This window comes from Scyliorhinus torazame, chromosome 7 (genome assembly GCF_047496885.1).
Source record: "Scyliorhinus torazame isolate Kashiwa2021f chromosome 7, sScyTor2.1, whole genome shotgun sequence".
Taxonomy (NCBI): Eukaryota; Metazoa; Chordata; class Chondrichthyes; order Carcharhiniformes; family Scyliorhinidae; genus Scyliorhinus; species Scyliorhinus torazame.
Genome location: NC_092713.1, coordinates 175,941,037 through 175,968,501, shown reverse-complemented (window position 1 = coordinate 175,968,501; position 27,465 = coordinate 175,941,037). Strand labels below are relative to the sequence as shown.

At 45.2% G+C, this 27,465-nt stretch overlaps 1 protein-coding gene across 1 annotated transcript in view; it reads left to right on the top strand.

Moving 5' to 3' along the window:
• ssbp1 (single-stranded DNA binding protein 1) overlaps positions 1-27,465 on the top strand; it is a 292,709-nt gene that overhangs the window by 6,390 nt on the left and 258,854 nt on the right. The gene's annotated exons all lie outside the window — the stretch shown is intronic.

The following is a 27,465-nucleotide window of genomic DNA, read 5'->3' as shown; positions in this document are numbered from 1 at the left end:
ACAAAGCTGCTTGAGGTGGGCTGTAGTGGGATCGATTCCTTGATGTCCATGACCGTCATGGAACAAGCAAATCAGTTGATTCCTGTCCTGTTCAGGAACCACGTAAAGGGTGTCTTTTAACACCACACCCGTCATGTGTGGTCAGTGCATTTTTGTACCTCTCATAGGGTGCTGGATATTTTCCTTTTACAATCTCCCTGAGATTGCTGTCCTGCTCCTGGGCCTCCACTAGATCCTTGATCTTTGTCTGCGAGACCTGAACTGCATTCACTGGTGCACTTTCGGGGGGGGTGTCCAAAAATATCCATGCCTATAACCTACCTTAGCCAGTGCGTCGGCTTTCACATTCCTAGGGGGGGAGGAACAATGATCACTTCGGACTTTTACTATCCCAAAAGTCCTGTTCTGGGCTCTCTCTAAAATGTGACGGAGCAATGGGGCTGAGGAGAGGGGTTTTCCGTCTGCGGAAACAAATCCTCTTGCTTTCCACAGGGGCAGGAATTCCGTGAGGCTGTTGCAGACATAGAGGCTGTCCGAGTATAAGTCTGCTGGGCTGGGGAAGGAATCTGTGTGTTCCACTATATATGCGATGGCCGCGAGCTCTGCTCCCTGCGCGCCTAAGTGGCCTGGAAGTTTTAACGATATTTCCTCAAGGGCGCGTCCCTGCGCGTCCTCAGCATTGATACCGCAACCTGTTATGCGCTTCCCATCCAAGACTGTGGAAGATCCATCCACATATATCTTTATGGGCTCACACGTGTCTGTGTGCTGGGGGCTCTGGGTTGAACTACCTATCTCTCTGGGGGGTGTTTTAGCAATAAAGTGTCGTGGTGTGGAGAGATAATTTCACATTCATGGGGTGTCCCATGCATTACAGTTGTCCCATGACAGCTGTAAGTTGTTGGCTAAAAAGGTGTGCGTCTTTGTCCGTTTAACAGTGATGTCCCGTCCCTGCAAGAGAAGAATCCATCTCGCTGCTGTAATCTGGCTTACTGTACCGTCCTTGAGTCGTCCGTCCAGTAAAAGTTGGGTGGGGGTGTGTTCAGTGAGAATTGTGATGGGGTTCAGTCCGGTAATATATGAAAAATACTGCACTGCCCAAAATACTGCGAGCAGGTGCCTCTCACAGGCTGAAAATCCCTGCTCCACAGCATCTAAAATTCTGGAGCCGTAAGCTACGGTCCTTAACTGGTCGTGCCGTTCCTGGAGGAGCACGGCCGAAAGGGTGCGGTCTGTGGTCGCTACCTCTATGGCGTAAGGGGAAAGCGGGTCTGGAACTTGTAGTGCGGGGGCTGCTATGAGTGCCTGTTTTAAAGAGTCCACAGCATCCGTATGCTGCGCAAGCCATTCCCAGGGGGCTCCTTTCTTTAGGAGGTCTGAGAGGGGTGCTGCCTTGCTGGCGAAACCGTCAATGTGGTTTCGGCAGTCGCCAACCAGTCCTAAAAACGACCGGAGGGCTGAAACATTCTGGGAAAGGGGCAATTTAGCAATCCTTTTATGCTCGGTCTCGCGTTTACCATGTGTGATAATTGTTCCCAAATATATCACCTTATCTTCCAAAATCTGGGCCTTTTTGGGGTTGACTTTACAACGGATTGAGTGTGAGAGTTCCAGGAGTTCGGACAGAAGCTCAATGTGCTCTTCCTTGGTGTCTGTCTGCAGTAGTAGGTCGTCTATGTACTGAACGAGACATTCGGGGCGAGAGAATTTGGCTAATCCATTTGCCAGCTGTCGGTGGAAAATGGAGGGGGAGTTGTGGAATCCTTGTGGCAGGCATGTCCACGTGTATTGCTGATTTTTAAAGGTGAAGGCAAATTTGTACTGGCACGCCTTTGCCAATGGAATGGACCAGAATCCATTACTGACATCCAAAACCGTAAAGAATCGGGAATTGAGTCCCTGCTTGAGCATGGTCTCGGGACTGGTGGCTACTGTGGGGGCTGCTGCGGGGGTGATTTTGTTGAGTTCCCTGTAATCGATGGTCAGTCGCCATGATCCATCGGGCTTTCTCACTGGCCAAATTGGGGCATTATTAGTGGAGGCTACTGATCTAAGTACGCCCTGCTCTAATAAGCTTTCTATTACCTTGGAGATTTCGCCCTCTGCCTCTTGGGGAAACCCATACTGTTTTTGGGGTCTAGGGTCAGGTCCTGTTATTTGTACGGAGCCAGTCATCCGTCCACAGTCGTGCTTGTGGGTCGCGAATGCTGCCCTGTTCTTTTGCAGAACTGCCCTAACCTGCTTGTCCGTACTAAGCGTGGTCGGGTTGAACCAAAATTTGCCTACTGCGCTAATTTTGTTCACGTTCTCTCCTATGTTGAGCGTTGCGGGGGCTCTTGCGGATTTTGCCATCTTCCAGACACACTGGTTGACTGGATCAAATGAAAGATTGTGGAAATTCATGAAATCGATTCCCAGAATGTGTTCTGCTGTGTGGGGCAGGTCAACTAAAACTACGGGTGCTTGGTGGTGATGGTACCGATTTGAATGGGTACAGGGGCTGTGATGTGTCTCTGCTGTGAGTGGCCTGTAAAGCTGCTGAGGGTGATAGTGGCTGTAGTGGGCCACGTGTCTTTTTGGAACATGGTGGAGGAATTTATTGTGGTGCGGGACCCTCCTGTGTCCCAGAGAAATGCGATGGGCTGTCCCCGAATTTCCGCTGCAACTACCGGTCGTCCGGACCTATCCCAAAGGGTGTCGCAGACTCAACTGGGGTAGCCCGAACACCGTCAGTCCATTCCGGTCAGGTCCCTCTGATCTGAACGGGCGCTAATGCTATGAATGAGCTCTGTCTTCTTCTTACTCAGAGTGCCCATCTGCTGGGCTCTCTGTGGCTTTCTAGGGGCATTGCACTCTCTTGCGAAGTGTCCCAACTGTCCGCAGTTGTAACACTCCTGTGACTTGGGTGGGGGGCTGTTCTTTCCTTCATTCACCCATGCGGGGTTTGGTGTGTTGTAACTGCCTGCATATCTGCGGCGGCCTGCTTTTCCTCGGGATTCTTGACTGCGGGTTTGCTTTGTATAGATTGCTCCCAAGCGCGGGACAATCTTTTCACTACCCATTTCTCGTTATGGGCCTCCTCTGAGGGATCATAACTCGCGCAAGCTTTCTGTCCTGTTTCTGTGGCATGGGAGATAAGGGTGCGGGTCCATTTGGCCATGTTGTCTGGGGACAAATGGGCACGGTCTAAGTCGCCATAGACTGCTGCAAAGTGGATCCACAGGCGTCCAGCAAACGCTGTGGGGTGCTCAGATTTCTTTTGCCTACATTTGTTGAGGCCATCTACGGGGTCACCCCGGTTATACCTGATCGCATCCAGGATCGCGGTATGCATTTCTGCAAGGGTGCCTCCTCCTACATTCTGTGGGTCGGGAAGGGCTGCTACTACTGAAGGATCTAAACTTAAAACTGTGAGCTTTACATGCTCTCGCTCATCCAGGCCGTACATGGTCGCCTGATGCTTTACGGTGGCAAAGAAATGGTGGGGGTCTGAGGTGGGGAGGAACGGTGTGATCTTATCGCACGAGTCCCGTCATTGGGTCACTGTTAAGGGAGTGGAGTATAGAAATTCCGCATCGCCCGATGTGGCTGTGCGGTGGGTGGTGACTGGGTTCATTGGAGCTTGAACTATCTGCTCTGTGGAGGGTTGGGGCGCTTTCCTCTTCTGTGGCTTTCCCTGCGCACGTGTTCCCTGAACATATCTCTGCGCTGTATCATTCAATTCTTCTCAATCAGGGCCGTCTTCCTGATCTAATTTCGCTCCAAAGGTTTCCTGGAAGCCTTTCTGAACTGAAAGCAACGATTGCAGCTCTGCAATCTGCTTCCGGCACTTTGCGTGATCTAGCGTGCTTTGTCTTTGTTCTGTGGTGGCAGCATGGAGTGCTCTTAATGCTGCCTTTAAGTCACTACACTATCTCTGTGATGTTTCTACCTGCTTTTCTGTTTCTTCACGTACCAGGACTGCAGGTTGCGTGTCCTGATAGGCCTTTTCATATTGAGATTGGAAGCTGCTTAAGTGCGCCAGACAAGACTGGTGTGCCCTTTTAGCATCCTCCACCTCTCCATCTTTTGCTGCCAACTTCCTTCTCAATTTCAAATTCTCCTTTTCTACCTCGCTTACATCGACCTTACTCATTCGATGTATGCCCTCAACTTCTTTCTGGAGCGTCCTAACGACCTCCTCTGCACCTCGCAATTGTGCCAAGCAGGACACGATTGCCATCGGCTTGCGAGCTTTCCCTAAGCTCTTTTTGTGGATCTCGCTCAGGTTCTCCCACCAAATATGTCCTATACTCCCGGGGCCTGATTCCTCGTTGTCACAGATTTCATTCCAAAGGGGCCATCCTTTCCCTTTGAGATATTTCCTGATCTCTTCCTCCCAAATGGGACCTTTTCCCACTCTACTGCTGCTGGTTGCTGCGACCGCAAATTCCTCTGGGTTCATTAGGTGCTGCAGTGCCTGCATTGCCATCTTTCCTATCCGAATGCTGCTCTTCAAATTTGGGACAGGGGTATTAAGGCGGTGCTGTAAATACGGGTACGGCTTTCGCTACTTTCCGATATGCAAACTTCCGACAGTTTTGTCGCAACAAAAAATCTATCAGTTTTACCTTATAGCCCTGTTAGTTACGCAGGCATACACACACTTCCGAATTTATGAGTATTGATCAGAACTGCTTGAACACTTGTGGTTTTCTGTTTCCAATTGGATCTCTGATTCAAATTCTGGGTTCTCCTGGAGTGTTTTTCCACTTCTAGATTGGGTCCCTGCGGAGTCGCCAAATAGTGTTGCTAATTTTCTCCTTGGTTCAATTGCTCTGTTTTATTACCTTTGCTCTCGAGTCGCCAGGTATCTTTATGATACCGCCACGAGGTTCAAGTCCGAGTAATGATCAATAACCCAATACACCGATTAGTAAGATTTAAATCAAAGCACATTTATTATACACCGTAATCGCTACTCATGCACAAATTCTACGTCTAAGCTACTTCTACAACTAACAGGCCTATACTTAACTTTGGACTGGTCCACCAGGTCAGGGGAACAAATGGCCTTTTGTTTGGGTTCTGAGTCTGCGGGATTCAAAGTTGGTACGGATTGGTAGCTAGGAACGCCTATCTCGTAGCGAGCGTTGAATTAAGACTTAGGTCAGTCGACGATCACTGCACCGGTCATGGTCAATGTTGGTTTGTGTTGCTGGGTGACCCGGGCAGGAAGAAGAGATGAAGAGAGGTGAAGAGAGCGATTTGAACTTGGGGCTCAACTCTTATAGTCCCCAGGGGCTTCCCGCCTTTCGGGGCAGACCCTGTACCTGGTCCCAAGTGATTGGACTTTGTCCCAATCGCTTGGTTCGATTTTCTCCAATACTGGAGCGGTTCCCTAATCGATGGGCGGTCTTGAGGTGCTCATTCACCTCCTTTGTGTTGGCTCCTGCTGGCGCCGAGGAGTCTAGCTTTGCTTTGTTTGTCCAAAATGTTACTTATTGTTCCCGGGGATTGCTCATTAGTATGCAGATGGCTGCTACTTTGTTATGCTGATGGCCGCTGGTATCGATGTTGTCTGGCCTTTGCAGAGGTAAATACACAGCAAACCTGCAGCTACTGGTTTCTGTCTATGTTGGCTGACTTTCCCATCAGCCTTTGCCGTTCGCCATTTTAAATTGGGAGCTGGCCAATTTAGGTGGCTACAACTGAAAAATCGCTTGGAAGGTTCTCCACTGTTCCTCAACTGTTTCATCAAAAAGTCTTTGCTCCCAGTCTACCTTAGTAGACCTCTTCTCTCTTCCCATTGTAATCCCCTTTGTTTCAGCACAAAACACTAGTGTTTGATTTTACCTTCTCACCCTCCATCTGTATTTTAAATTCCACCATATTGTGATCGCTCCTTCCGAGAGGATCCCTAACTATGAGATCATTAATCAATCCTGTCTCATTACACAGGACCAGATCTAGGACCGCTTGTTCCCTCGTAGGTTCCATTACATACTGTTCTGGGAAACTATCGCGGATACATTCTATAAATTCCTCCTCAAGGCTGCCTTGACCGACCTGGTTAAACCAATCGACATTTAGATTAAAATCCCCCATGATAACTGCTGAACCATTTCTACATGCATCCGTTATTTCTTTGTTTATATTGTCTGCCCCACCATAATGTTACTATTTGGTGGCCTATAGACTACTCCTATCAGTGATTTTCTTACCTTACTATTCCTGATTTCCACCAAATGGATTCAACCTTATCCTCCATAGCACCGATGTCATCCCTTACTATTGCCCGGATGTCATCCTTAAATAACAGAGCTACACCACCTCCCTTACCATCCACTCTGTCCTTCCGAATAGTTTGATACCCTTGGATATTTAACTCCCAGTCGTGACCATCCTTTAACCATGTTTCAGTAATGGCAACTAAATCATATCATTCACGATCATTTGCGCCATCAACTCATTTACCTTATTCCGAATACTACGAGCATTCAGGTAAAGTACACCTATGTTGGCTTTTATCTCTCTGTTTTGAATCTTAACACCTTGATCTGTAACCTCTCCTAAGGTTTTTTCCTCTTAACTTTTCTCCTAATTTTCCTTGTCGTTGAACCCATATCTTCATGTAACAACCTGCTGCGTCGCTTTTGATTTATGTTTTTACTTCCCATTTTATTCCTTTTAGTATTACTGGACCTATTCACTGAGCCCCCCTCAGTCACTGTGCCTTGTCCTGTTGCCCTTTTTGATTTTTGACTATGGCTTCTATGTCTTACACTTTCCTCCTTACTGCCTTTTGTTTATGTCCCTGTTTTACTACCTTCCGACTTCCTGCATCGGTTCCCATTCCCCTGCCACAATAGTTTAAACACTCCCCAACCGCTCTAGCAAATAGTCTAGGACGTTAGTTCCAGTCCTGCCCAGATGTCACCCGTCCAGTTTGTACAGGTCCCACCTCCCCCAGAACCGGTCCCAATGCCCCAGGAATCTGAAACCCTCCCCCGAACACCATCCCTTCAGCCACGTATTCATCCTATATATCCTGTCATTCCTACTCTGACTAGCACGTGGCACCGGTAGTAATCCTGAGATCACTACCTTCGAGGTCCGATTTCTTAACTTCCTTCCTAGCTCCCTGTATTCTGCTTTTAGGACCTCATCCCTTTTTTTTTACCTATGTCGTTTGTACCGATGTGTACCACGACCACTGGCTGTTCACCCTCCCCCTCCAGAATGTCCTGTACCCGCTCCGAGACATCCTTGACCCTAGCACCAGGGAGGCAACACACCGTCCTGGAGTCTCGTTTGCGGCCACAGAAACGCCTGTCTATTCCCCTTACAATTGAATCCCCTAGCACTTATCACCCCTCCCCTGTGCAGCAGTACCAACCGTGGTGCCACAAGTTTGACTGTTGCTGTTTTCCTCTGAGAGGCCATTCCCCTCAACAGTATCCAAAGTGGTATATCTGTTCTGCAGGGGAATGGGCACAGGAGATTTATGCACTACATGCCTCACTCTCTTGCTCTGTCTGGTGGTCACCCATTCCCTTCCTGCCTGCGGAGTTTGAGCCTGCGGTGTGACCACCTCTCTATACGTGCTATCCACGATGCTCTCCAACCCGCGGATGCTCCACTGTGTCTCCAGCCGCCGCTCCAGCTCTGAAACTCAAACTTCCAGGAGACACTTCCTGCATGCATGCCGACCCTGGGGACTGGAACTGTCCCCAGCCTTCCACATGGAGCAAGAGGAGCAGACCACGCTTTGGAGCTGTCCTGCCATGAATTGTTCCTTTAAATTAAACCTTTGAAATTAAACTTTAGAAAGATGTTTTAGTCTAAGATTAAATCCAATCCCCGTGTACTATTTAATTAGATTTTTTTTTAAAACTGAGTATTTATCCCTCTTGAGCTGACAACAAATTAAAAATGATGAGACGGATGTACTGCAACAGTAACTCACTGACAGTGAGTGTGAGACTGATGTACTGTAACTAACTGACAGTGAGTGTGAGACTGATGTACTGTAACTAACTGACAGTGAGTGTGAGACTGATGTATTGTAACTAACTCACTGTTGGTGAGTGTGAGACTGATGTATTGTAACTAACTCACTGTTGGTGAGTGTGAGACTGATGTATTGTAACTCATTGACAGTGAGTGTGAGTGACTGATGTACTGTAACTCACTGACAGTGGGTGTGAGAGACTGATGTACTGTAACTCACTGACAGAGAGTGTGAGAGACTGATGCACTGTAACTAACTCACTGACAGTGAGTGTGAGAGACTGATTTACTGTAACTACCTCACTGACAGCGAGTGTGAGAGACTGATGTACTGTAACTGTAACTCACTGACTGTGTTTGAGAGACTGATATACTGTAGCTCAATGACCGTGAGTGTGAGACTGATGTACTGCAACTGTAACTCACTGACATTGCATGTGAGTGACTGATAGAACATAGAACAATACAGCGCAGTACAGGCCCTTCGGCCCACGATGTTGCACGGAAACAAAAGCCATCTAACCTACACTATACCATTATCATCCATATGTTTATCCAATAAACTTTTAAATGCCCTCAATGTTGGCGAGTTCACTACTGTAGCAGGTAGGGCATTCCACGGCCTCACTACTCTTTGCGTAAAGAACCTACCCCTGACCTCTGTCCTATATCTATTACCCCTCAGTTTAAGGCTATGTCCCCTCGTGCTAGCCATTTGATTCCGCGGGAGAAGGCTCCCACTGTCCACCCTATCTAACCCTCTGATCATTTTGTATGCCTCTATTAAGTCTCCTCTTAACCTTCTTCTCTCTAACGAAAACAACCTCAAGTCCATCAGCCTTTCCTCATAAGATTTTCCCTCCATACCAGGCAACATCCTGGTAAATCTCCTCTGCACCCGTTCCAAAGCCTCCACGTCCTTCCTATAATGCGGTGACCAGAACTGTACGCAATACTCCAAATGCGGCCGTACCAGAGTTCTGTACAACTGCAACATGACCTCCTGATTCCGGAACTCAATCCCTCTACCAATAAAGGCCAACACTCCATAGGCCTTCTTCACCACCCTATCAACCTGGGTGGCAACTTTCAGGGATCTATGTACATGGACACCTAGATCCCTCTGCTCATCCACACTTTCAAGAACTTTACCATTAACCAAATATTCCACATTCCTGTTTTTCCTTCCAAAGTGAATCACCTCACACTTCTCTACATTAAACTCCATTTGCCACCTCTCAGCCCAGCACTGCAGCTTATCTATATCCCTCTGTAACCTGCTACTTCCTTCCACACTATCGACAACACCACCGACTTTAGTATCGTCTGCAAATTTACTCACCCACCCTTCTGCACCTTCCTCTAGGTCATTGATAAAAATGACAAACAGCAACGGCCCCAGAACAGATCCTTGTGGTACTCCACTTGTGACAGAACTCCATTCTGAACATTTCCCATCAACCACCACCCTCTGTCTTCTTTCAGCTAGCCAATTTCTGATCCACATCTCTAAATCACCCTCAATCCCCAGCCTCTGTATTTTCTGCAATAGCCTACCGTGGGGAACCTTATCAAACGCTTTGCTGAAATCCATATACACCACATCAACTGCTCTACCCTCGTCTACCTGTTCAGTCACCTTCTCAAAGAACTCAATAAGGTTTGTGAGGCATGACCTACCCTTCACAAAGCCATGCTGACTATCCCTGATCATATTATTCCTATCTAAATGATTATAAATCTTGCCTCTTATAATCCCCTCCAAGACTTTACCCACTACAGACATGAGGCTCACCGGTCTATAGTTGCCGGGGTTGTCTCTGCTCCCCTTTTTGAACAAAGGGACCACATTTGCTATCCTCCAGTCCTCTGGCACTAGTCCTGTATCCAATGATGACATAAAAATCAAAGCCAAAGGTCCAGCAATCTCTTCCCTGGCCTCCCAGAGAATCCTAGGATAAATCCCATCAGGTCCCGGGGACTTATCTATTTTCAGCCTGTCCAGAATTGCCAACACCTCTTCCCTACGTACCTCAATGCCATCTAATCTATTTACCTGGAGCTCAGCATTCTCCTCCACAACATTATCTTTTTCCTGTGTGAATACTGACGAAAAATATTCATTTAGTATCTCGCCTATCTCTTCAGACTCCACACACAATTTCCCATCCCTGTCCTTGACTGGTCCTACTCTTTCCCTAGTCATTTGCTTATTCCTGACATACCTATAGAAAGCTTTTGGGTTTTCCTTGATCCTTCCTGCCAAATACTTCTCATGTCCCCTCCTTGCTCGTCTTAGCTCTCTCTTTTGATCCTTCCTCGCTACCTTGTAACTATCCATCGCCCCAACTGAAACTTCACACCTCATCTTCACATAGGCCTCCTTCTTTCTCTTAACAAGAGATTCCACTTCTTTGGTAAACCACGGTTCCCTCGCTCGGCGCCTTCCTCCCTGCCTGACCGGTACATACTTATCAAGAACACGCAGTAGCGGTGTATACTTCTCCCTTTCCATCCTTAACGTAAACGTCACCGAATTGTGGTCACTGTCCCCAAAGTGCTCACTTACCTCCAAATCCAACACCTGGCCTGGTTCATTACCCAAAACCAAATCCAATGTGGCCTCGCCTCTTGTTGGCCTGTCAACAAACTGTGTCAGGAAACCCTCCTGCACACACTGTACAAAAAACGACCCATCTAATGTACTCGAACTATATCTTTTCCAGTCAATATTTGGAAAGTTAAAGTCTCCCATAATAACTACCCTGTTACTTTCGCTCTTATCCAGGATCATCCTCGCCATCCTTTCCTCTACATCCCTCGAACTATTTGGAGGCCTATAGAAGACTCCCAACAGTGTGACCTCTCCTTTCATATTTCTAACCTCAGCCCATACTACCTCGGAAGATGAGTCCCCATCTAGCATCCTCTCCGCCACCGTAATACTGCTCTTGACCAGCAGCGCCACACCTCCCCCTCTTTTGCCTCCTTCTCTGAGCTTACTAAAACACCTAAACCCCGGAACCTGCAACATCCATTCCTGTCCCTGCTCTATCCATGTCTCCGAAATGGCCACAACATCGAAGTCCCAGGTACCAACCCATGCTGCCAGTTCCCCTACCTTATTTCGTATACTCCTGGCATTGAAGTAGACACACTTCAAACCACCTACCTGAACACTGGCCCCCTCCTGCGACGTCAAATCTGAGCTCCTGACCTCTGTACTCTCATTCTCCGTTACCCTAAAACTACAATCCAGGTTCCCATGCCCCTGCTGCATTAGTTTAAACCCCCCCAAAGAGCACTAACAAATCTCCCCCCCAGGATATTTGTGCCCCGCAGGTTCAGATGTAGACCATCCTGTCTGTAGAGGTCCCACCTTCCCCAGAAAGAGCCCCAGTTATCCAGAAATCTGAATCCCTCCCGCCTGCCCCATCCCTGTAGCCACGTGTTTAATTGCTCTCTCTCCCTATTTCTCATCTCACTATCACGTGGCACGGGCAACAACCCAGAGATAACAACTCTGTTTGTTCTAGTTCTGAGCTTCCATCCTAGCTCCCTGAAAGCCTGCCTGACATCCTTATCCCCTTTCCTACCTATGTAGTTGAACAAAGGGACCACATTTGCTATCCTCCAGTCCTCTGGCACTATTCCTGTATCCAATGATGACATAAAAATCATTGCATGATGTACTGTAACTAACTCACTGACGGTGAGTGAGAGATTGATGTACTGTAACTAACTCACTGACGGTGAGTGAGAGACTGATGTACTGTAACTAACTCACTGGCAGTGAGTGAGAGACTGATGTACAGTAACTAACTCACTGACAGTGAGTGTGAGACTGATGTACAGTAACTAACTCACTGACCATGAGTGAGAGACTGATGTACTGTAACTAACTCACTGACCATGAGTGAGAGACTGATGTACTGTAACTAACTCACTGACAGTGATTGTGAGAGACTGATGTACTGTAACTAACTCACTGACAGCGTGTTTGAGAGACTGATGTACTGTAACTAACTCACTGACCATGAGTGAGAGATTGATGTACTGTAACTGACCATGAGTGAGAGAGACTGATGTACTGTAATTGTAACTCACTGACAGTTAGAGACTGATGTACAGTAACTAACTCACTGACAGTGAGTGTGAGACTGATGTACAGTAACTAACTCACTGACCATGAGTGAGAGACTGATGTACTGTAACTAACTCACTGACCATGAGTGAGAGACTGATGTACTGTAACTAACTCACTGACAGTGATTGTGAGAGACTGGTGTACTGGAACTAACTCACTGACAGAGAGTGTGAGAGACTGATGTACTGTAACTAACTCACTGACTGTGAGTGTGAGAGACTGATGTACTGTAACTAACTCACTGACAATGAGTGTGAGACTGATGTACTGTAACTAACTCACTGACCATGAGTGAGAGACTGATGTACTGTAACTAACTCACTGACAGTGAGTGTGTGAGACTGATGTACTGTAACTAACTCACTGACTGTGAGAGACTGATGTACTGTAACTAACTCACTGACAGTGAGTGTGAGAGACTGATGGACTGTAACTAACTCACTGACAGTGAGTGAGAGATTGATGTACTGTAACTAACTCACTGACAGTGAGTGTGTGAGACTGATGTACTGTAACTAACTCATTGACAGTGAATGTGAGACTGATGTACTGTAACTAACTCACTGACAATGATTGTGAGAGACTGATGTACTGTAACTAGCTCACTAACAATGATTGTGAGAGACTGATGTACTGTAACTAACTCACTGACAGTGAGTGTGACAGACTGATGTACTGTAACTAACTAACTGCAGTGAGTGTGAGACTGATGTACTGTAACTAACTAACTGCAGTCAGTGTGAGACTGATGTACTGTAACTGTAGCTAACAGACAGTGAGCGTGAGACTGATATGCTGTAACTCACTGGCAGTGAGTGAGAGACTGATGTACTGTAACTAGCTCACTGACAATGATTGTGAGAGACTGATGTCCTGTAGCTCACTGACAGTGAGTGAGTGTTATGGGCGAGGCGTTTTCAGAACCCCAAAATGTATCATGGAGTTCACCCAACCTCCCCCTTTAATGTATTTGTTGCTTTTCCTAGCACACGGTTTGTTCCCTAGGTGTGGGATTACAATTATGGACACGTAGGTTTTTAAACACACAACACTTTATTCCATTAACTCAACTTAACATCTTAAATAAACTTTGGATCTCTTAACACCCCTTGCTTCAAAGATAACTCCGAAAATATTGCAACAGTAAATAATTCCTCAAGATGTCTTGAGAAGTGTGCATATTACAGAGGAGGAGGTGCTGGAAGTCTTAAAGCGCATCAAGGTAGATAAATCCCCGGGACCTGATGAAATGTATCCCAGGATGTTGTGGGAGGCTAGGGAGGAAATTGCGGGTCACCTAACAGAGATATTTGAATCATCGGCAGCCACAGGTGAGGTGCCTGAAGATTGGAGAGTGGCGAATGTTGTGCCCTTGTTTAAGAAGGGCAGCAGGGAAAAGCCTGGGAACTACAGACCGGTGAGCCTAACGTCTGTAGTAGGTAAGTTGCTAGAAGGTATTCTGAGACAGGATCTACAAGCATTTAGAGAGGCAAGGACTGATTCGGGGCAGTCAGCATGGCTTTGTGCGTGGAAAATCATGTCTCCCAAATTTGATTGAGTTTTTTGAGGGGATGACCAAGAAGGTAGATGAGGGCAGTGCAGTAGACGTTGTCTACATGGACTTTAGCAAAGCCTTTGACAAGGTACCGCATGGTAGGTTGTTGCAGAAGGTTAAAGCTCACGGGATCCAGGGTGAGGTTGCCAATTGGATTCAAAATTGGCTGGACGACAGAAGACAGAGGGTGGTTGTAGAGGGTTGTTTTTCAAACTGGAGGCCTGTGACCAGTGGTGTGCCTCAGGGATCGGTGCTGGGTCCACTGTTATTTGTGATTTATATCAATGATTTGGATGAGAATTTAGGAGGCATGGTTAGTAAGTTTGCAGATGACACCAAGATTGGTGGCACAGTGGATAGTGAAGAAGGTTATCTAGGATTGCAACGGGATCTTGATCAATTTGGCCAGTGGGCCGACGAATGGCAGATGGAGTTTAATCTAGATAAATGTGAGGTGATGCATTTTGGCAGATCGAATCAGGCCATACTCAGTTAATGGAATGGCGTTGGGGAGAGTTATAGAACAAAGAGGTTCATAGCTCCTTGAAGGTGGAGTCGCAGGTGGACAGGGTGGTGAAGAAGGCATTCGGCATGCTTGGTTTCATTGGTCAGAACATTGAATACAGGAGTTGGGACGTCTTGTTGAAGTTGTACAAGACATTGGTACGGCCACACTTGGAATACTGTGTGCAGTTCTGGTCACCCTATTATAGAAAGGATATTATTAAACTGAAAAGAGTGCAGAAAAGATTTACTAGGATGTTGCCGGGACTTGATGGTTTGAGTTATAAGGAGAGGCTGGATAGACTGGGACTTTGTTCTCTGGAGCGTAGGAGGCTTAGGGGTGATCTTATAGAGGTCTATAAAATAACTCATTATCGATAAGGCATCGATAAGGGCATCGATAAGGTAGATAGTCAACATCTTTTCCCAAAGGTAGGGGAGTCTAAAACTAGAGGGCATAGGTTTAAGGTGAGAGGGGAGAGATTCAGAAGGGCCCAGAGGGGCAATTTCTTCACTCAGAGGGTAGTGAGTGTCTGGAATGGGCTGCCAGAGGTAGTAGTAGAGGCGGGTACAATTGTGACTTTTAAAAAACATTTAGATAGTTACATGGGTAAGATGGGTATAGAGGGTTATGGGCCAAGTGCGGGCAACTGGGACTAGCTTAATGGTAAAAACTGGGCGGCATGGACTGGTTGGGCCGAAGGGCCTGTTTCCATGCTGTAAACGTCTATGATTCTATCTATGTTCCTTCAAACTTCCAAGAGACTTAACACCTTTAAACAGAATCACATCAGGTTAAAGGCTTTACTATTATGAGTTTAAATCACCCAAATGATCCAGAGATAGTCTTTCATGGCAGAGATCCAGCTCACTGCAAACACAGACACTCCCAAGCTCTTTTCAAACTGCAGCTCTCTGGAAACACAGACACACAAGCTCTTTTTCAAAACTGAAACTAAAAGCTGCAAAATGGCTGATCTAAAGCCCAGCTCCCCGCAGTCTCTGACATCACTGTTTTCTTAAAGGTACATTGCTTAAACATCCATTTTGTTTCGGTGCAACATCGTGGGCCGAAGGGCCTGTACTGCGCTGTATTGTTCTATGTTCTATAAAGGTACTCTCACATGACACTTCCCCCCCCAAGAAAAAAAAATAAACCATCAACTTCAAGATGGTTTCATTTTTGACTTTTGCACCATCCACTAAGAAATGTACACAGTAAATATACCTTTTCGTTTTTAAAATAACCAACACATGCAAACAGGTATAATAATATAGTCCATTTTTCTTTGTTCTTCTTCCTCCAACCGGAATCCTTCTCGATTGACAGTCTCTTTGAACAAAGTCTCTGCACGATCCATCCATTCCTCTACTCCTCGGCATTTCTCTTTAGAATCAGATACTTTAGTTCAATCTTACCACAGAGTCCCTTGCAATTCTCCAATACAGGAGCATTGGTGATCACAGCTTTCAGGCAGTAAATGCCTGTTGAAAGTCCGCTGTCCATTGAAATTTTTTACATTTCTTTTGCAAGTCCATCAGTGGAGTAATCACACCACAAAACTTTTGCACAAATGTTTGATCAAATCCATTCATGTTAAGAGATTGCATTGCCTCCCTTCATCTTGAGGGTTTCGGAAACTCCTCAAGGAAAGTGATTTGGGCTTCTCCAAATTCACTTTCGGCTAGGTTCCTAACCAAACCCGCCACCTGAAGTCAATCGAAGAACTCCATACGATGCTTTAAATGTTCTTTCCATGTCTCGAAGTTGGAAATAAAAGCAGATTGTCCCACTTTCTCCATGCAATCCTTCAATGGTGGGACAGGATAAGAGTCCGTTCTTGTAACTGCATTCACCTTTCTATAGTCCACACACAACCGTTGGGTACCATCTGGTCTAGGCACCATCACTATGGGTGAGCTCCATTGGCTGCAACCCACTTCAATTATGCCATTCTTCAGCATACTCTCAATCTCTCTGTTAACCTGTGCCAATTTTAAAGGATTAAGTCTATATGGATGTTGTTTGATAGGAACAGCATTTCCCACATCTACATCATGTATAGCCATTTTAGTACTTCCCAATTTATCTCTACAAACTTGCCCATGTGATATCAATAACTCTTTCAGGTCAGTTTGTTTTTCCTCTGGAAGGTAACTTAATAATTTATCCCAATTTTTAAGAACATCCTCATTTTCCAATTTAATTTGAGGTACGTCAAATTCACAGTCATCTGGATTTGGTTTATCACTTTGAGTTAGAATCATTAAAACCTCCTTTTACTCTCCTTCCCTTTCAAAGTACCTTTTAAGCATATTCACATGACACACTCGGTGAGTCTTCCTTCTGTCTGGTGTTTTTACCACATAATTCACCTCACTTAATTTCCTTTCAATCTGATATGGTACACAAAACCTAGCTTTTAAAGGCTCACCTACCACTGGTAACAACACTAAAACTTTATCCCCACTGGCAAAACTACAAACTTTGGATTTCTTGTCCCCTACCCGTTTCATCACATTTTGTGCAACTTTCAAATGTTGTCTAGCCAGTTCACCTGCTCTATTCAATCGTTCCCTAAAATTTGACACGTAATCCAATAGTGTAATTTCCGATTTCTCACCCACCAATTTTTTCTTAATCAATTTAAGTGGTCCTCTTACCTCATGACCAAAAATTAGTTCAAAAGGACTAAATTTGGTAGACTCATAAGGTGCATCCCTAATTGCAAACAATACGAATGGAATTCCTTTATCCCAATCCTCTGGATAATCTTGACAATATGCCCTCAACATTGTCTTTAATGTCCGATGCGACCTTTCTAATGCTCCCTGCGATTCTGGATAGTACGCAGTTGATTTAAATTGTTTTATTCCTAAGCTATCCATAACTTCTTTGAATAACTTTGAAGTAAAATTTGATCCTTGATCCGATTGAATTTCTGTGGGTAGTCCATACCTAGTAAAGAATTTAAGTAATTCCTCCACAATCCTTTTAGCTGTAATATTACGTACTGGAATGGCCTCTGGAAACCTAGTAGACACATCCATTATAGTCAAAAGATATTGATTCCCACTTTTTGTTTTAGGAAGCGGTCCTACACAATCAATTATGACCCTCGTAAAAGGTTCCTCAAATGCTGGAATGGGTATTAAAGGCGCTGGTTTTATCACTGCTTGAGGTTTCTCTATCACTTGACATGTATGACATAATTGACAAAATTTGACTACATCTTTATGTAGTCCAGGCCAATAAAAATGTTTCTGGTTTTTAGCTTGAGTTTTCCTTATTCGCAAATGACCTCCCACTGGTACCTCATGTGCAACTCGCAACACCTCCTTTCTATACGGTGTATACTCCGCAGTATTACGGTGGCTGAGAGGATGCTAGATGGGGACTCATCTTCCGAGGTAGTATGGGCTGAGGTTAGAAACATGAAAGGAGAGTTCACACTGTTGGGAGTCTTCTATAGGCCTCCAAATAATTCTAGGGATGTAGAGGAAAGGATGGCGAGGATGATCCTGGATAAGAGCGAAAGTAACAGGGTAGTTATTATGGGAGACTTTAACTTTCCAAATATTGACTGGAAAAGATATAGTTCGAGTACATTAGATGAGTCGTTTTTTGTACAGTGTGTGCAGGAGGGTTTCCTGACACAGTTTGTTGACAGGCCAACAAGAGGCGAGGCCACGTTGGATTTGGTTTTGGGTAATGAACCAGGCCAGGTGTTGGATTTGGAGGTAGGAGAGCACTTTGGGGACAGTGGCCACAATTCGGTGACGTTTACGTTAATGATGGAAAGGGATAAGTATACACCGCAGGGCAAGAGTTATAGCTGGGGAAAGGGCAATTATGATGCCATTAGACGTGACTTGGGGGGGGATAAGGTGAAGAAGTAGGCTGCAAGTGTTGGGCACACTGGATAAGTGGAGCTTGTTCAAGGATCAGCTACTGCGTGTTCTTGATAAGTATGTACCGGTCAGGCAGGGAGGAAGGCACCGAGCGAGGGAACCGTGGTTTACCAAAGAAGTGGAATCTCTTGTTAAGAGGAAGAAGGAGGCCTATGTGAAGATGAGGTGTGAAATTTCAGTTGGGGCGATGGATAGTTACAAGGTAGCGAGGAAGGATCTAAAGAGAGAGCTAAGACGAGCAAGGAGGGGACATGAGAAGTATTTGGCAGGAAGGATCAAGGAAAACCCAAAAGCTTTCTATAGGTATGTCAGGAATAAGCGAATGACTAGGGAAAGAGTAGGACCAGTCAAGGACAGGGATGGGAAGTTGTGTGTGGAGTCTGAAGAGATAGGCGAGATACTAAATGAATATTTTTCGTCAGTATTCACTCAGGAAAAAGATAATGTTGTGGAGGAGAATGCTGAGCCCCAGGCTAATAGATTAGAAGGCATTGAGGTACGTAGGGAAGAGGTGTTGGCAATTCTGGACAGGCTGAAAATAGATAAGTCCCCGGGACCTGATGGGATTTATCCTAGGATTCTCTGGGAGGCCAGGGAAGAGATTGCTGGACCTTTGGCTTTGATTTTTATGTCATCATTGGCTACAGGAATAGTGCTAGAGGACTGGAGGATAGCAAATGTGGTCCCTTTGTTCAAAAAGGGGATCAGAGACAACCCCGGCAACTATACACCGGTGAGCCTCACGTCTGTAGTGGGTAAAGTCTTGGCGGGGATTATAAAAGACAAGATTTATAATCATCTAGATAGGAATAATATGATCAGGGATAGTCAGCATGGCTTTGTGAAGGGTAGGTCATGCCTCACAAACCTTATTGAGTTCTTTGAGAAGGTGACTGAACAGGTAGACGAGGGTAGAGCAGTTGATGTGGTGTATATGGATTTCAGCAAAGCGTTTGATAAGGTTCCCCACGGTAGGCTATTGCAGAAAATACGGAGGCTGGGGATTGAGGGTGATTTAGAGATGTGGATCAGAAATTGGCTAGCTGAAAGAAGACAGAGGGTGGTGGTTGATGGGAAATGTTCAGAATGGAGTTCAGTCACAAGTGGAGTACCACAAGGATCTGTTCTGGGGCCGTTGCTGTTTGTCATTTTTATCAATGACCTAGAGGAAGGCGCAGAAGGGTGGGTGAGTAAATTTGCAGACGATACTAAAGTCGGTGGTGTTGTCGATAGTGTGGAAGGATGTAGCAGGTTACAGAGGGATATAGATAAGCTGCAGAGCTGGGCTGAGAGGTGGCAAATGGAGTTTAATGTAGAGAAGTGTGAGGTGATTCACTTTGGAAGGAATAACAGGAATGCGGAATATTTGGCTAATGGTAAAGTTCTTGAAAGTGTGGATGAGCAGAGGGATCTAGGTGTCCATGTACATAGATCCCTGAAAGTTGCCACCCAGGTTGATAGGGTTGTGAAGAAGGCCTATGGAGAGTTAGAACATAGAACATAGAACAATACAGCGCAGTACAGGCCCTTCGGCCCACGATGTTGCACCAAAACAAAAGCCATCTAACCTACACTATACCGTTATCATCCATATGTTTATCCAATAAACTTTTAAATGCCCTCAATGTTGGCGAGTTCACTACTGTAGCAGGTAGGGCATTCCACGGCCTCACTACTCTTTGCGTAAAGAACCTACCTCTGACCTCTGTCCTATATCTATTACCCCTTAGTTTAAAGTTATGTCCCCTCGTGCCAGCCATTTCCATCCGCGGGAGAAGGCTCTCACTGTCCACCCTATCCAACCCCCTGATCATTTTGTATGCCTCTATTAAGTCTCCTCTTAACCTTCTTCTCTCCAACGAAAACAACCTCAAGTCCATCAGCCTTTCCTCATAAGATTTTCCCTCCATACCAGGCAACATCCTGGTAAATCTCCTCTGCACCCACTCCAAAGCCTCCACGTCCTTCCTATAATGCGGTGACCAGAACTGTACGCAATACTCCAAAAGCGGCTGTACCAGAGTTCTGTACAGCTGCAACATGACCTCCTGACTCCGGAACTCAATCCCTCTACCAATAAAGGCCAACACTCCATAGGCCTTCTTCACCACCCTATCAACCTGGGTGGCAACTTTCAGGGATCTATGTACATGGACACCTAGATCCCTCTGCTCATCCACACTTCCAAGAACTTTACCATCAGCCAAATATTCCGCATTCCTGTTATTCCTTCCAAAGTGAATCACCTCACACTTCTCTACATTAAACTCCATTTGCCACCTCTCAGCCCAGCTCTGCAGCTTATCTATATCCCTCTGTAACCTGCTACTTCCTTCCACACTATCGACAACACCACCGACTTTAGTATCGTCTGCAAATTTACTCACCCACCCTTCTGCGCCTTCCTCTAGGTCATTGATAAAAATGACAAACAGCAACGGCCCCAGAACAGATCCTTGTGGTACTCCACTTGTGACTGAACTCCATTCTGAACATTTCACATCAACCACCACCCTCTGTCTTCTTTCAGCTAGCCAATTTCTGATCCACATCTCTAGATCACCCTCAATCCCCAGCCTCCGTATTTTCTGCAATAGCCTACCGTGGGGAACCTTATCAAACGCTTTGCTGAAATCCATATACACCACATCAACTGCTCTACCCTCGTCTACCTGTTCAGTCACCTTCTCAAAGAACTCAATAAGGTTTGTGAGGCATGACCTACCCTTCACAAAGCCATGCTGACTATCCCTGATCATATTATTCCTATCTAGATGATTATAAATCTTGTCTCTTATAATCCCCTCCAAGACATTACCCACTACAGACGTGAGGCTCACCGGTCTATAGTTGCCGGGGTTGTCTCTGCTCCCCTTTTTGAACAAAGGGACCACATTTGCTATCCTCCAGTCCTCTGGCACTATTCCTATAGCCAATGATGACATAAAAATCAAAGCCAATGGTCCAGCAATCTCTTCCCTGGCGTCCCAGAGAATCCTAGGATAAATCCCATCAGGTCCCGGGGACTTATCTATTTTCAGCCTGTCCAGAATTGCCAACACCTCTTCCCTACGTACCTCAATGCCATCTAATCTATTTACCTGGAGCTCAGCATTCTCCTCCACAACATTATCTTTTTCCTGAGTGAATACTGACGAAAAATATTCATTTAGTATCTCGCCTATCTTTTCAGACTCTACACACAACTTCCCATCCCTGTCCTTGACTGGTCCTACTCTTTCCCTAGTCATTTGCTTATTCCTGACATACCTATAGAAAGCTTTTGGGTTTTCCTTGATCCTTCCTGCCAAATACTTCTCATGTCCCCTCCTTGCTCGTCTTAGCTCTCTCTTTAGATCCTTCCTCGCTACCTTGTAACTATCCATCGCCCCAACTGAAACTTCACACCTCATCTTCACATAGGCCTCCTTCTTCCTCTTAACAAGAGATTCCACTTCTTTGGTAAACCACGGTTCCCTCGCTCGGCACCTTCCTCCCTGCCTGACCGGGTTGGCCTTTATTGGTAGAGGAATTGAGTTCCGGAGTCAGGAGGTCATGTTGCAGCTGTACAGAACTCTGGTACGGCCGCATTTGGAGTATTGCGTACAGTTCTGGTGACCGCATTATAGGAAGGACGTGGAGGCTTTGGAGCGGGTGCAGAGGAGATTTACCAGGATGTTGCCTGGTATGGAGGGAAAATCTTATGAGGAAAGGCTGATGGACTTGAGGTTGTTTTCGTTGGAGAGTAGAAGGTTAAGAGGAGACTTAATAGAGGCATACAAAATGATCAGGGGGTTGGATAGGGTGGACAGTGAGAGCCTTCTCCCGCGGATGGAAATGGCTGGCACGATGGGACATAGCTTTAAACTGAGGGGTAATAGGTATAGGACAGAGGTCAGAGGTAGGTTCTTTACGCAAAGAGTAGTGAGGCCGTGGAATGCCCTACCTGCTACAGTAGTGAACTCGCCAACATTGAGGGCATTTAAAAGTTTATTGGATAAACATATGGATGATAATGGCATAGTGTAGGTTAGATGGCTTTTGTTTCGGTGCAACATCGTGGGCCGAAGGGCCTGTACTGCGCTGTATTGTTCTATGTTCTATGTTCTATACCCTACCGGCAATACTACGTGATGAACTTCTGCCCACTTTTCATCCGCCTGCATATGTACAGGTCTCCATTTTCTCATCAAGACATCACTTTTACGGTAATAACACTCTGGTAAACTCTCAGATTCGTCTTCCATATATGCTTTCTTATATATCCGTTTTATTTCTACATCTTTCTGTTGTAACTACGCCAATTTTCCTGAACTAAAAATATCCACCTCATCCTCCACCTGTTCTTGTTCTTTTTCAACCATCTGATCAAAAATCGTTTCTGATAATTGCACTTCAACTTCATCTTCACTCTTTGATTTCTCCTCTTGTCTTCACCTGTTACTTTGCGACCTTGTTACTACACAATCCGGAAAAATCCCAGGATATTCGTCCTTCACCCCTTCAGTTGTCTGATTTTCCACTGGCTTATCAACTACAGTAGGCATCACTCCCACCTGCGATCCAGCTATATCATTACCCAAGATAAACTGTATTCCTGGACAAGATAGTTTATCTATCACTCCTACTACCACTTCACCACTCTTCACTGGACTTTCCAACCTTACCTTAGAAAATGGAACGCTACTCCTCTCACCCTGAATTCCACATATCACCACCTTTTCTGGCAACATTCTTCCCAAACTACATAATTCCTCATCTCTTACCATTAAAGATTGACTAGCCCCTGTATCTCTTAAAATTGTGACTTCTTTACCTACTCCTCCTGATACACACGAGTAAACTTTGCCCACACAAGTAAATTATTTAAATACATCTGGCACCTTCTTAACAATGACTTCTTGAACAGGCTGTACAATCGTTTGCACCTCCTTCGCTTCCCTTGGGCTTTCCTTTACTACTCTAACAAACCCCACTGTCCTATCCTGCTTTACCATATCAGCCTTCACAGTGCTTTTCTTCAACCACCAACACTGTGACTTTACATGGCCTAGTTTATTACAGTGAAAACATCTGAAACTTTTCCTTTCTTTTCCACCCTCCTGGATTTCTTTTTTAATCTGAGGTACACTCTCTTTATTGTCTCCCATCAGATCACCTTTACCTTTACCACTTGAGTATTTCTCATGTCCCCAGTTTCTATCCCTCACCGGCTGAAACTGATGTCGGAAACCAATCTTTGATTTATGAACTAATTCATAATCATCTGCCATTTCCGCTGCTAATCTCGCAGTTTTAACCCTCTGTTCTTCCACATGAGTTCTCACTCCATCAGGAATTGAATTTTTAAACTCCTCCAAAAGTATAATTTCTCTGAGAGCTTCATACTTTTGGTCTATTTTCAAAGCCCTTATCCACTATCAAAATTACTGTGTTTGAGCCTTTCAAACTCCCTGTATGTTTGACCAAATTCTTTCCTTAAATTTCTAAACCTTTGTCTGTAAGCTTCAGGCACTAGCTCATATGCACTTATGATGAATTTCTTCACCTCCTCATACGTCCCAGATACCTCCTCCGGTAGTGATGCAAACACTTCACTAGCCCTACCTACCATCTTTGTTTGAATCAGTAATACCCACATGTCCTGTGGCCATTGCATTTGTTCAGCCAAATGAAATGAAAAAGGCTTCTACCTCCTTCTCGTCAAACCTTGGCAATGCGTGGACATATTTAATAGATCCCCACCACGTCTTGGACTATGACGCTCTGTCTCATTATCCTCATCCATCTCCTCCAACTGTACATGCCCCTTTGCGTCTGCCAATTTTAACTGATTTTCATGTTTCAGAGCCATTTTCCGAAGTTCAAACTCTCTCTCTTTTTCCCTTTCCTCTCTATCTCTTTCTTTGGTTCTTTCTTCTCTCTCCTTTTCTTTTTCCTCTCTGTCTCTTTCGTATTCCAGCTGCTTTAATTCTTTCTCATGTTCCATTTGTTAAATTTGCAACTGAATTTTTGCCATTTCCCATGAGTCAAACTCTATCTCAGGCAACTTTAAATGCTTAACCACCGCCATAATTACCTCATCTTTTCGCATTTTGTCAGGTAATGTTAACTGCAATGTTTTTGCCAGACCCAACAGTCTGCTTTTCGTCTCTGTCCGTAAAGTACTGCATGTGACAGTCTCCACCCCCAAAAACGTCTGAGCCTCTGAAAGAGCCATTGTCCACAACACACTCCCCAGTTAAACTAAAATACCACACCGGAAAAGCAACAATCCTTCACTGTCTTTAAGTTCACAAAAGCCAATCCAATAGATAGACTTTTATCCCCCTCGAGCCTCCAATTGTTATGGGCGAGGCGTTTTCAGAACCCCAAATGTATCAACCAACCTCCCCCTTTAATGTATTTGTTGCTTTTCCTAGCATACGGCTTGTTCCCCAGGAGTGGGATTACAATTATGGACACGTGGGTTTTTAAACACAAAACACTGTTTATTCCATGTACTCAACTTAACATCTTAAATAAACATTGGACCTCTTAACACCCCTTACTTCAAAGATAACTCCGAAAATATTGCAACAGTAAATAATTCCTCAAAATGTTCCTTCAAACTAAGACGAGCAAGGAGGGGACATGAGAAGTATTTGGCAGGAAGGATCAAGGAAAACCCAAAAGCTTTCTATAGGTATGTCAGGAATAAGCGAATGACTAGGGACAGAGTAGGACCAGTCAAGGACAGGGATGGGAAGTTGTGTGTAGAGTCTGAAGAGATAGGCGAGATACTAAATGAATATTTTTCGTCAGTATTCACTCAGGAAAAAGATAATGTTGTGGAGGAGAATGCTGAGCTCCAGGTAAATAGATTAGATGGCATTGAGGTAAGTAGGGAAGAGGTGTTGGCAATTCTGGACAGGCTGAAAATAGATAAGTCCCCGGGGCCTGATGGGATTTATCCTAGGATTCTCTGGGAGGCCAGGGAAGAGATTGCTGGACCATTGGCTTTGATTTTTATGTCATCATTGGATACAGGAATAGTGCCAGAGGACTGGAGGATAGCAAATGTGGTCCCTTTGTTCAAAAAGGGGAGCAGAGACAACCCCGGCAACTATACACCGGTGAGCCTCACGTCTGTAGTGGGTAAAGTCTTGGAGGGCATTATAAGAGACAAGATTTATAATCATCTAGATAGGAATAATATGATCAGGGATAGTCAGCATGGCTTTGTGAAGGGTAGGTCATGCCTCACAAACCTTATTGAGTTCTTTGAGAAGGTGACTGAACAGGTAGACGAGGGTAGAGCAGTTGATGTGGTGTATATGGATTTCAGCAAAGCGTTTGATAAGGTTCCCCACGGTAGGCTATTGCAGAAAATACGGAGGCTGGGGATTGAGGGTGATTTAGAGATGTGGATCAAAAGTTGGCTAGCTGAAAGAAGACAGAGGGTGGTGGTTGATGGGAAATGTTCAGAATGGAGTTCTGTCACAAGTGGAGTACCACAAGGATCTGTTCTGGGGCCGTTGCTGTTTGTCATTTTTATCAATGACCTAGAGGAAGGCGCAGAAGGGTGGGTGAGTAAATTTGCAGACGATACTAAAGTCGGTGGTGTTGTCGATAGTGAGGAAGGAAGTAGCAGGTTACAGAGGGATATAGATAAGCTGCAGTGCTGGGCTGAGAGGTGGCAAATGGAGTTTAATGTAGAGAAGTGTGAGGTGATTCACTTTGGAAGGAAAAACAGGAATGTGGAATATGTGGCTAATGGAAAAGTTCTTGAAAGTGTGGATGAGCAGAGGGATCTAGGTGTCCATGTACATAGATCCCTGAAAGTTGCCACCCAGGTTGATAGGGTGGTGAAGAAGGCCTATGGAGTGTTGGCCTTTATTGGTAGAGGGATTGAGTTCCGGAGTCAGGAGGTCATGTTGCAGCTGTACAGAACTCTGGTACGGCCGCATTTGGAGTATTGCGTACAGTTCTGGTCACCGCATTATAGGAAGGACGTGGAGGCTTTGGAACGGGTGCAGAGGAGATTTACCAGGATGTTGCCTGGTATGGAGGGAAAATCTTATGAGGAAAGGCTGATGGACTTGAGGTTGTTTTCGTTAGAGAGAAGAAGGTTAAGAGGAGACTTAATAGAGGCATACAAAATGATCAGAGGGTTAGATAGGGTGGACAGTGAGAGCCTTCTCCCGCGGATGGAAATGGCTAGCACGAGGGGACATAGCCTTAAACTGAGGGGTAATAGATATAGGACAGAGGTCAGGGGTAGGTTCTTTACGCAAAGAGTAGTGAGGCCGTGGAATGCCCTACCTGCTACAGTAGTGAACTCGCCAACATTAAGGGCATTTAAAAGTTTATTGGATAAACATATGGATGATAATGGTATAGTGTAGGTTAGATGGCTTTTGTTTCGGTGCAACATCGTGGGCCGAAGGGCCTGTACTGCGCTGTATTGTTCTATGTTCTATGTTCTATGTTCTATAAACTTCCAAGAGACTTAACACCTTTAAACAGAATCACATCAGGTTAAAGGCTTTACTATTATGAGTTTAAATCACCCAAATGATCCAGAGATAGTCTTTCATGTCAGAGATCCAGCTCACTGCAAACACAGACACACACAAGCTCCTTTTCAAAACTGAAACTAAAAACTGCAAAATGGCTGACCTAAAGCCCAACTGCACCTACTCTCTCACATCACTGTTTTCTTAAAGGTACATTGCTTAAACATCCATGTCTTAAAGGTACTCTCACATGACAGTGAGACACTGATGTACTGTAACACACTGACAGTGAGTGTGAGACACTGATGTACTGTAACTAACACACACTGACAGTGAATGCGAGAGACTGATGTACTGTAACTGTAACTCACTGACAGTGAGTGTGAGACACTGATGTACTGTAACTAACACACACTGACAGTGAATGCGAGAGACTGATGTACTGTAACTGTAACTCACTGACAGTGAGTGTGAGAGACTGATGTACTGTAACTAACTCACTGAAGGTGAGTGTGAGAGACTGATGTACTGTAACTAACTCACTGACCATGAGTGTGAGACTGATGTACAGTAATTAACTCACTGACATTGCATGTGAGGGACTGATGTACTGTAACTAACTCACTGACTGAGTGTGAGAGACTGATGTACTGGAACTCACTGACAGTGAGTGTGAGACTGATGTACTGTAACTAACTCACTGACTGAGAGTGAGACTGATGTACTGTAACTAACTCACTGTTGGTGAGTGTGAGACTCGTACTGTAACTGTAACTCACTGACTGGGCGTGTGAGAGACTGATGTACTGTAACTCACTGGTGAATGTGAGACTCATAGAACATAGAACATAGAAAAT